The 12,106-nt window shown below is 36.2% G+C and overlaps 1 protein-coding gene across 7 annotated transcripts in view; it reads right to left on the bottom strand.

The window, feature by feature from the left end:
• TMCC1 (transmembrane and coiled-coil domain family 1) overlaps nucleotides 1–12,106 on the bottom strand; it is a 194,901-nt gene that overhangs the window by 47,536 nt on the left and 135,259 nt on the right. The gene's annotated exons all lie outside the window — the stretch shown is intronic.

Genomic DNA, 12,106 nt, shown 5'->3' with positions numbered 1-12,106 from the left:
TGGAGCTTGCAGGGTTGAGGATAGAAATGAAAAACTAAAGGGCGGAGGGTGGGTTGATTAATTTCCTGGACATCTGATTTTCAGAAATTAAGAGTTTTCACAAAACATGATTCATTCTTTAAATACCTGAAAACCTTCAACCTTGATTTTACTTGCCAGAATCCAGTAACAGATGCTGTCACATTCAGTGGCCTGATTTCCTTAAGCTCAACATACAAGGGGGATCCCTCACAAATGGAATTTATTTATAAAATATTGTGTATTTATTCTTACATGTTTAAACTTCAGTTACCTTCAAAATACTCTCTCCATTTGGTGCAATACACCTATTGAGACACTTATTCCACTGCTCCGAACAGTTTTTGAACTTGCTGATTTTGATGCCTTTGAAGTCCTTTGCCATTTTTCACCTCTTCCACATCAGCAAAACTTTTCCCTCTGAGGATTTTTTTGTTTCCATTAGGGAAACAAAAAAATCGCTCAGGGCCAAATCGGGTGAATAGGAAGGGTGGAGCATGGGAGTCATGCTGGTTTTTTTGGTAAAAAACTGCTGAATGCTCAGTGTGGCGTGAGCAGGTACACTCATACACCACCCACTGTGAAGTGGGCAAACGTTTTGAAAGAGTCTTCAAAAAAAAAGGTCACTGAAGCCCAACACAGCCTCTCACAACATCAGCTGGTACACTGATACAGATGGGTCCCTGAACACTCACTCACCTAGTGGGAATGCTGTACTATGAGGGACCTACCCTGCAGAAGGTAATTCCATTTTTTTGGGTCCCCCTCATGTATTTTAAATACTTAAAAACATCTAACATAATAAAATGACATGTTCCAAAGTTGAAGAGAGAAGAAACCTTGTTCTGAGATTTCAGTTTTTCATTAAACACACTTGCCATAGTATTCATATGGGTAAATTAACAAGAAATCACTAATCTCTAAACAGTGAAAATAAGATAAACAATCTGTGGTTCTAGTGAAACCACTCATAAATAAAATGAGGTTCCCTGAAGTTATATTAGACCAATTCATTACAATTATTTTTTCAGAGGTAGGGATCATAATGAGGGCCCGGCATTCATTTCTGGTTCTCCAGGACTGTGTAGACAGCACAGACTCAATACATGTCTGTTAAACGAATTGGGAAGAAATAAAAACACAAAATCCTATCACCTCAAATACATGCTTATTACATTGTTTAAGTCTACAGCTAGTTGTGGATGGTTTCTCAATTGGAATCTTCTATTTTTTTTTGTATGTTTTACAGAGCTACCTATGATTGCTAGAAAGTGTTTATGAACTGATACTAATCCTCCAAGGACTGAGTGAGTTTCTGAGGTTCTACAACCTCAGAATTATTACCCCTCCCCCACAGAATTCCAAACTAAGAGTTGCAAGAGTCCTTTTTGTACACCAACAATGAAATATCAGAAACAGAAACCAGGAAAAAAAAACCCAATTTGATATAGCAACAAGAAAAATAGAGTATCTAGGAATAAATTTAACCAAGGAGGTAAAAGACTTATACTCAGAAAACTATACAACACTGAAGAAAGAAATTAAGGGAGACACAAATAAATGGAAGCATTCTATGTGCATGGACTGGAAGAATTAACATCAAAATGTCCATACTACCCAAAGCAATTTATAGATTCAATGCAATCCCTATTAAAATACCAATGACATATTTCACAGGTAGAGAACAGACATTTCAAAAATTTATATGGAACCATAAATGACCCTGAATAGCCACAGCAACTTTGAGAAAGAAGAACAAAATAGGAGGGATCACCATACCTGACATCAGACTACATTACAAGGCCATGGTAATCAAAACTGTCTGCTACTGGCATAAGAACAGACAGACACATAGACCAATGGAACAGAATAGAGAGTCCAGAAATAAACCCATGTCTTTAGAGTCAATTAATATTTGACAAAGGGGGAAGAAGCATAAAATGGAGTAAAAATAGCCTCTTCAACAAATGTCTATTTTTGCTCAGGGTGTTGGGAGATCTGGACAGCTAAATGCAAAAAAAAAATGAAACTTGACCATCAACTTACACAAAAAAACTCAAGATGGATAAAAGACTTAAATATAAGTCATGATACCATAAAAGTCCTAGAAGAGAACATAGGGAGGAAAATCTCAGATATTCCCTGCAGCAGTATTTTCACTGCTATGTCCCCTAGAGCCAGGGACATAAAGGAAAGAACAAACAAATGGGACTTCATCAAAATAAAAAGTTTCTACATGGCCAAAGAAAACATCAGCAAAATGGAAAGGGAACCAATCATATGGGAAAATATATTTGCCAGTGATATCTCAGACAAGGGTTTGATCTTCAAAAAATATACAGAACTCACATGACTCCACTCCAGGAAGACAAACAACCCAGTTAAAAAAATGGGCAAAGGGCCTGAACAGACACTTCTCCAAGGAGGGCATACAGAGGGCCCACAGACATATGAAAGAATGCTCAGTATCACCAGCCATCAGAGAAATGCAAATTAAAACCACAATGAGATACCCTTCACACCAGTCAGAATGGCAATCATAACTAAATCGACAAACAAGAAGTGCTGGCAATACTGTAGAGAAAAGGGAATCCTAGTATATTGTTGGTAGGAATGCAGACTGGTGCAGCCACTATGGAAAACAGTATGGAATTTCCTGGAAAACAAAACAAAACAAAAAAACACACACACAAAAAAACCCCTAAGGATGGAACTGCCTTTTGACCCAGCAATTCCAAGGCTGGGACCATATACCCTAAGAATCCTGAAACACCAATTCAAAAGACCTATGCACCTCAATAGTCATAGCAGCACAATTTACAATAGCCAAGTGTTGTAAGCAACCCAAGTGCCCATCAGTAAATGAGTGGATCAGAAAACTGGTACATTTACACAATGGAATGCTATGCAGCAGAAGGAAAGAAGGAGGTCCTACTCCTCACCACAGCATGGATGGATCGGGATGGAGAGCATTATGCTAAGTGAAATAAGCCAGGAAGTCAAAGGCAAATACCATATGATCTCACCTATAGATGGAACCTAATCAACAAAACAAACAAGCAAAATATAACCTGAGACACTGACATAAAGAACAAACTGACAGTTACCAGAGGGGAGGGAAAGGTAGATAATGGGGGGAAGATGGGAAAGGGTCATCAAGGAACATGTATAAAGTACACATGGACAAAGCCAAAGAGGGGTAGGAGGTGGGGATGGCTGGGGTTGGGGGTGCAGTGGTGGAGGGAAAATGGAGACAACTGTACTTGAACAACAATAAAGAAAAACATTAAGTGTAACACAAGAGGGGAAAATAAAAGTTAATTCTGATGGTAAACTTTTAAAAAAAGATAGTCTACCCTACAATTAAGCAAACTTTATTAGAAATGTCTGAGGTGGAAATAAAGTAATTCATAATTAAAAAGGAGACGAATTTCTCATTTAGGACTAAGAAGCAATAAATATGAAAGACCTCTGTTTACAAGCCATTATTTAGAAAATCACTATGGCATTTGTTTCTCATTTCTTCCCGACTTTAGCAGCCATTCAGGAAATAAATATTTTCCATCTTCCCACAAATATGTTCTGACAAAATTACTTTTATGTTCTTATGATTTGATAAAAATTAATTTGTAAAACATTTTAAAGTTAAAATTGAGATGAAAGAATTTGTAAACCACTAAGTTAGGTAGTTGGAAAGGAAAGGTTCTAATTAAAATTTCTAATAACTTATTGATTTATCTTGCACATTAAGGGGAAAAGTTTGATAACAGAAATCTGTCCAGGGTCAATTGATAACAGTTCTTTCAGTGTCTCTTTGTAAACACAATTAAGGTGGGGATATTGTTAGGCATATCATTTATTCTTTTCATTTACTAGGAACTGTTTTCTCTTAGAGTGTTTTATGTTGTAATTACATTAACAATGTTTCTAGCAGAATACCTTAATAATGCTTCCTTTCTCGAATTTTAATTTCAAAAATGACTAAGACATCCTAATTTTAAAATTGTATTGCAATGTATCAAGAGCTCTGTCTGATACAGGTTAAAATCCCACACCAGGCAGACCTGGGTGTAGTATCTAAATCATGCTGCTAAGAGTTAGAGATTTGCTAGAAAACCTACCAAAGTAAACAGCATTTAATTTAGCTCCCGTGTTTGCTTTCTCTTTCACTGAAAATGGTATTAAAAAATAGTAGCCCTTCAGGGAAAACAAAATAAAAAATGAACAAATGGACTTACATCAATCTAAAAAGTTTTGCACAGCAAAGGAAACCATCAATAAAAGAAAAAGACAACCTACTGAAAGTGAGAAGATATTCACCAATGATGTATTTGATAAAGGGTTCATGTTCAAAATACATAAAGAACTCATACAATTTAACACCAAAAAACAATCCAATTTAAAAAATGGGCAGAGGACCCGAATAGACATTTCTCAAAGAGGACATAGATGGCCAACAGACATGAAAAAATGCTCAAATTCACTAGTCAGCAGAGAAATGCAAATTAAAACCACATCTATCAGAAGGGCTATCATCAATAAATCAACAAATAACAAGCATTGGGGAGGATGCGGAAAAGGGAACCCTCATACACTGTTGGTGGGATTGCAGACTGGTGCAGCCACTATGGAAAACAGTATGGAGGTTCCTCAGAAAATTAAAAATAGAACTACATTATGACTCAGCAATTCCACTTCTGGGTATTTATCTGAAGAAATCCAAAACACTAATTCAAAAAGATTATGTGCATCCCTCTGTTCATTGCAGCATTATCTACAATAGCCAACAGATGGAAGCAACTTAAGAATCCATAAAAGATAACTGGATAAAGAAAATATGGTACATATATACACTGGACTTTTAGCAATAAAAAAGAATAAAATCTTTACCATTTGTGACAACATGGACAGACCTAAAGGGCATTATGCTAAGTAATATAAGTCAGAGAAAGAGAAATACTAAATGATTTCACTTCTATGTGGAATCTAAAAAACAAAATAAATGAAATAAAACAGAAACAGGCTCATAGATACTCAGAACAAGCTAATGGTTGCCAGAGGGGAGGGAAACTGGGTGAAAAAGGTGAAGGGATTAAGAAGTACAAATTGGCAGTTACAAAATAGTCAGGGGGATGTAAAGTACAGCATAGGGTACATAGTTAATAATACTGCAATAATAACTATGAATGGTGCGAGTAGCTACTAGACTTACTGGGAGCATCACTTTTTAAGTTATATAAATGTCTAACCTCTACTATATACCTGAAACTGATGTCATATTGTCAATTGTAATTAAAAAATTAAAAAGGAAAAGAATAGTTGTCCTTTCCATAAATCACATTAATATGGTACAGCTTAATCACATAATATGCTGACTTCAGCTTTTCATTTGAGAACACCACTGGATTCCAATTCTATGGCTCAAAATTTTAAATATTCTTTTCAGCTGCTTGACATCTTCAACTCTGATTAAGTGTACAATGTCTTTATTGTTTTAATAAAAGTTCTTTTTAATTCTGATTGCCAAATTATTTATGGCAGGTAGAAAAAAGGAAAGCATTCAATATACATATAAAAGAAACTAGATTACAGCATAAAACAAGTAATCAGATAAGGGCATCAAAGTCTTTCTCTTCTAAAACTGGATAATTGCAAACATTAAACAAAAAAGGACTGCAAGATTATTCAAGGAATAAAACAATCACAGATGTCTCTGGTGTGCAAGCTATTGGGTTATTTGCCATTCAAGATTATACAAAAATGATACCTCATTATTCACAGATGCTCATTATTTCCCTTTATTTTAACCTTTACATTATGTACAATACAATTTTTGTCTTTAAAAAGGAATTAATGAAGAGGTTGAACAGTACAGAAATATCTTGCAGCAAACTGTCAGAGACCTTGTTCCAGGCTGCATTTATCTGAGTTGGTACTCTTTTCTTTCTTTCTTTTTTAAAAAATTATTTATTTATTTTTAGAGAGAGGGGAAAGAAAGAAGAGAGGGAGAGAAACATCTATCAGTTGCCTCTTGTACATGCCCTGACTAGGGACCAAACCTATATCCCAGGCATATGCTCTTACCTGGAATCAAACCAGTAAGTTTTTGCTTTGTGGGACAATGCCCAACTGAGTCACACCAGTAAGGGCTGAGTTAGTGCCCTTTTCACTCATTTCACTCACTCGGTTATGAATAACGAGTTATAATTTCCCCCCAAAGATATAATGAAAAACTCTGTTAAAGGCACTGCTGAAATCTAGATACCATGTCTTCAGAGTACCTCTCATTCACTAGTGTGATGATCCTATTAAAAAAAGGAAATTAGTCTGGGATAACTTAAATTTAGAAAATCTATTTATCACTTTAGTAATTAGGGCTTCTTTTTTAAAGTACAAAGGGGGATTCCCCCCAAATGAAATTTATTTATAAAAGACTATGTCTTTATTTTTACATGCTTAAATTTCAGTCACCTTCAAAGTATTCTCCATTTGGTGTAATACACATATTGAGGCATTTTTTTCCACCACTGCTCAAAACAGCTTTTGAATTTGTTGATTTCAATGCCATTTTTCGTTTCACCTCTTCCACACTGGCAAAACATTTCCCTTTGAGGATATTGGGTTATGTTTCTCCCCCCTTTTCAGTGGGGGGAAGAAAAAGCTGCTTGCAGTGAGGTTGGGTCAATAGGGGGATGGAATGGAGGTCATGCTGTTTTTTGGTCAAAAACTGCTGACACTCAGCATGGTGTGGGAGGTGTGCTCATAAATCACCCATTGTGAAGTGGGAAAATACACAGAAAAAGTCTTCAAAACAAACAAACAAACCCAACAACAAAACCCCCACAATTCACCAAAGTCAAACGCAGCCTCTCACAACAATGTCAGCTGGCACACTGATACAGATGGGTTCCTAGGAACACTCACCTAGTGGGAGAAGCCTGTACTACATGGGCCTGCCCTCCAAAAGGTAATTCCAGTTTTTTTTTGGGGGGGGGGGGGGGCCCTTTCGTGCTTATTTATGTACTCCTAACACCACTGGTCTTTAATGGTAACAATTTAGTGCTAAGGAGACTGAAAATGTGTCTGTTTTCCAAGAATTAACAGTACCTAGAAAATACCTTTCTACACCTAATTTTAACATTAATGAAAAAACTAAATTTAAGTATCACAGTTTTACCTTAAGACAATGTTTGGGAAACTTTAGATCATCAAGTAAATGTTAAAAGTATACACACATATATACCATACAGTAATATCATTTTTTACTGATTTAAAATTTCAATTTATTAATTGGTAGGCCCCAGTTGTTAATCTCATGTACATTAAGATATGCTATGCCTGCTGGTGTGTCTCAGTGGACTGAGCGAAGGCCTGCAGACTAAAAGGTTGTCAGTTCAATTCCTGGTCAGGGCACATGCCTGGGTTGCTGCCCAGTACCCATTTGGGGGCATGCAAGAGGCTACTGATCTATGTTTCTCTCCCTTGCTTTCTCTTTCCTCTCTCTCTAAAATAAATAAATAAAATCTTCAAAAAGAATCTGGTCAGTGAGAACCAACAACATTTTTGCTTACTCTAACCCAGCTTTTATACCCCAAATGAATTAATTGAATGTAGTTCTTTAGATCTTGTTCATTGTTTGAGGTATGAACAGATGCCCCTGGATATCCTGACTTGAATTTCCTTCCTATTTCTCCTTACCCAGCTCCAAAACTCAAGGGTAATTTGGCATATAATTAATTTGGAACCCTGGCTGGTGTGGCTCAGTGGACTAAGCACTGACCTGTGAACCAAAGGGTTGCCAGTTTGATTCCCAGTCAGGGCACATGCCTGGGTTGCAGGCCAGGTCACCAGTAGGGGGCACACGAGAGGCAACTACACATTAATGTTTCTCTCCCTCTCTTTCTCCCTCCCTTCCCCTCTGTCTAAAAAATAAAATAAATAAAATATTTTAAAAATTAATTCAATGGAGAATAACACTGAGTCAAGCAATTCACCACAGCTTGTACCGGGGTAAATAAGATTAAACAGGCAAAAATTGGATTGTTTCATAAAAGAACTTATATTTGATTAAAAAATAGTTATACTAAAATGTATGATAAGTGTAAATGCAATGATGCAGAATGTAAAAGCAGCATTATTTTAGAAATAAGTATGCAATAAAAATTAGCCCTGGCTGGCGTAGCTCAGTGGATTGAGTGTGGGCTGCGAACCAAAGTGTCGCAGGTTTGATTCCCAGTCAGGGTACATGCCTGGGCTGCAGGCCATGACCCACAGCAACCTCACATTGATGTTTTTCTCTATCTCCCTTCCTTCCCTCTCTAAAAATAAATAAATAAAATCTTTAAAAAAATTCTATCTTCCTCTTAAATTTTGTGACCTAGTTGGCAGTTTTGTTCTTCAAAATGAAAACGGAGATTTTAGAAATTAAAAGAATTACTATAGATGCAGAGTTATGGTAAACTTTCTCTAGATTATCCACTCCCCATTTCATTCTCACATACTAATAATGTTTACTTCTTAAAGATTTGTTTTTAAATAAGTAGCTTCCTACTGTTGCTCATTCTGTTCCTAATAGCTCTTTTGTGAGAATCATCTCGGGTATTAGATCTTTCACTCTGAATATGACCAGTGACAGCAATTAGGAGAATAAATGAAAAGTCTTTATCTCTAGAAAAGGTAAAAAATTTCCTGCAAACCCACTTGATAACCATAAAAGAGGGTAATATGGGACCCAGTTCCTCAGCAAGGAAGAAGGTTGTACTATCTTTGGCGGGAGAGAGGGATGACAAAGGTATTGAACTTCAATTAGGCATCAAAAATAAATTCTTCCCTTTTTGAAATTGCAAACAATTCTATAACATTTATGTTTATCTTGGAAAACTTCTGTGAATATACTGGAATATTTATAATATAAATTCCTAGCAGTGTATCACAGAGTATATCTGTTTTACACTTTGATCGAGATTACCAAATTGCCCTCCAGAAATTATAGCAATTTACACTACTATCAATAGTGCAGGTGAAAGACTGTGCCAGCACTAAGTATCACACCTTTGTATTTTAATTTATCTGATAAGGAAAATAAGATCTCATGTTAGTTATCAACTGCACTCCTTTAATTATGGATAAGGCAAACTTGACAATGGTTTGATAGGTAACTTGATCATACATATTCCTGTGAACTTCTTTGAATTTCCTTAAGAATCTCTTCCCTGAAGTTAGAATCAGAGCATAATTAAAACATGCCTTGATTTTTCAAATTAGGCAATGTGCATGGGGAACCACCAGGAAAAAGAAAAGACAACTTGAATTAGGCTTCTACACTTCCCAGAAATGATCCTTTATAAATCTTTCCTCACAAATTTCCACTGAACATAAAATACTGTCCCACCCAAATATCAAACTAAACAGTGTGTGTATACTCTACTTATACTCAGACTTCAAACAACCACACTTTTCATTAAGAGCAAGTGAGAATTAAAGGGCATAATCTAGGCTTATACATTTCAAATTTTCCTACTTTGTCTTTCAAGCATTTCCTCAAGTGTTGTTTTTTTTTAAATGAGGCTTACACTTACTATCACATTAAAAATGGCAGTCTACCCCTACCACTTCCAAGCTCCTTTACTCAGCTTTGTTATTTGTATAGCCCATCCTTCTCTAACATATTTCACAGTTCATTAGGCTTATATTTGTTGTCATCTTCCCCAACTAGAATGTTAGCTGCATGAGGGCAAAGAATAGGTCTGTATTATACAATGATTTAAGCCCATTTCAAACTCTAAACCCCAATATAGAACAGACTCAAAAATTTGTTCAATGAACAAATGATTGGTTTATACTACCCTCTGTTTCAGACAGAATGTATTGGAGCTGGCATTTATTCATTTCTGATATGAATTAAACTAATCTATGACAAAATGCTTTTAAGTTTTACGTTGGAGTTCTTGCCCTTTTTCCCTCCATCACTCTTTAGGGATATATGGTAATACATTTACATGAGTTCACTGATTTTAAAGAGGAGTTGAAGGCATTTTGAGCACTGGAAGTAGGGAAACATTACAACTTGAAACAGTCTCTTGATGTAGTGTTGTATACTTCTCATCAAATCACTATTCTAGCCCCTTCCTTCCTTCCTTCTTCCCATCCGTCCGTCCGTCCGTCCATCCATCCATGGAATGTGGGCTCCAACCAAAGGAGGGAGACACATCTAAAAAAATTATTTTCAACCCTGGCTGGTGTGGTTCAGTGGATTGAGTGCTGGCCTTTGAACCAAAGGGTCGCTGGTTTGATTCCCAGCCAGGGCACATGCCTGAGTTATGGGCCAGGTCCCTAGTTGTGGGCAGGCAAGGGGCAACTTGTCAATGTATCTCTTGCACATTGATGTTTCTCTCCCTCTCTTTCTCTCTCCCTCCCCCTCAACCTTAATACAATAAAACCTTAAATTTTAATAAATAAAAGTAAATAAATAAAACCTTAAATTTTTTTCCCTTGTATTGATTTTAGAGAGGGGAGAACCAACTGAGGACTGAACCTACAACCCAGGCATGCGTCCTGACCAAGAATCGAACCTGCGACCTTCTGGTCTGTGGGGTGACATCCAACCAACTGAGTCACAATGGCCAGGGCTAGAGCTATTTCTTTTGAATGGAATTCAATTAAAAAGAAATCTTACAATTACAAAATAATGTGGCAGACTTTCACATTGTTCCCATGGGATTTGATACTCTGAGCCCTATAGAATGATAAGATTTAGGTCAAGCAGCAGTCTGAAGGTTTAGATGTGAGGGGAGTTTTATCTTTCAAAAGTACACTGTTGAATAAAGTGACAACCCAATGTAAATAACACTTATTCAAAAGACGCAGCATCTATAAATGACCAAGTGACTACACATTCATTTTCTAAATTGCCATTGTAAATGCTGGGCATTTATACAGAAAACCTAGGCAATGTCAACATTGACAAGGAAATATCTGGAATGTGTGCATTACAAACATAACTAACATATATGTGATGTTGCAGGGTTATTATGGAAGGGTAAAAGGAATTACTTATTTTTAGAACTGGTCCACATCTGGGGATATTATAATCTTATGTATTTAAAATATAGATATGTCCCTGGCCAGGTAGCTCAGTTAGTTAAGAGTGTTGTCCCAATATGCCAAGGTTGTGGGTTTAATCCCCAGCCAGGGCACATACAAGAATCAACCAATGAATGCATATAAGAGTGAAACAACAAATTGATATTTCTCTGTCTCTTCCTCTCTCTCTCTAAAACTGATAAATTAAAAAATTAAAATATAGATATGTTCAGTATTAATAAAATGGGTTCTATAGTGTTCCACTTTTCTAAAACTCTCATTTCCTAGAATCGGATACATTTTCTCTTCTTGAGTGTTTCTTCAAAATGGTCATTCTGTAGTTTAAATGAACTCTTCACAAAGCATGTTGCAATTTCATACAAAGAGGACACAGGTGAACCTCAATCCAGAGCAGTTTGGTATACTTGATAGTCTTTTAAGAACTCTAGATGCTGGAGGCAGTATGTCATTTCTGAACATTTTAAACATTGTTTCAATGAGAGTATTTTAGTTCACCAGAGTTGATAACAATTTGAGCAAGAGAGATGTGGGGAGGGAAGCAAGGAAACAGCTTAGTCTACAATCATTTACTCAGGCACTAAGGATTTTTTTTTAAAGCAAATTTATCTTCTCATGAATTAATGCAATCAATGGAGAAAAAATAAAATCAACTAAGAATGTTTAAAGAATGTTTTATATTTTCCCCCTCCCTTTGGACTGTCAATAATGGAGAAAAAGAGTTAACTTCTGTTTTACTATCAGTCTCTACCCCAATATCCTTTTAGTGCTCTCCTAAGAATTCTTTCCTTCTGATCACCTCATTCAACCTGGGCTAGCATTCTTAATAAAACATAGATAAGTAAACTGACTTTTTATAACCTCAGAATAAGCAGAGATGTGCTATGATTTAAAAATCCAAGACATGGACGGAACAAACAACAGAAAAAAGGGTACATATCAGAGGCACAAATCTGTTAACAAAGTTGGCATTTAAATTATCAACCAC

This window comes from Phyllostomus discolor, chromosome 7 (assembly GCF_004126475.2).
Source record: "Phyllostomus discolor isolate MPI-MPIP mPhyDis1 chromosome 7, mPhyDis1.pri.v3, whole genome shotgun sequence".
Taxonomy (NCBI): Eukaryota; Metazoa; Chordata; class Mammalia; order Chiroptera; family Phyllostomidae; genus Phyllostomus; species Phyllostomus discolor.
The sequence above is the reverse complement of the archived record's forward strand: the minus strand, read 5'-3'. Positions and strand labels throughout refer to the sequence as shown.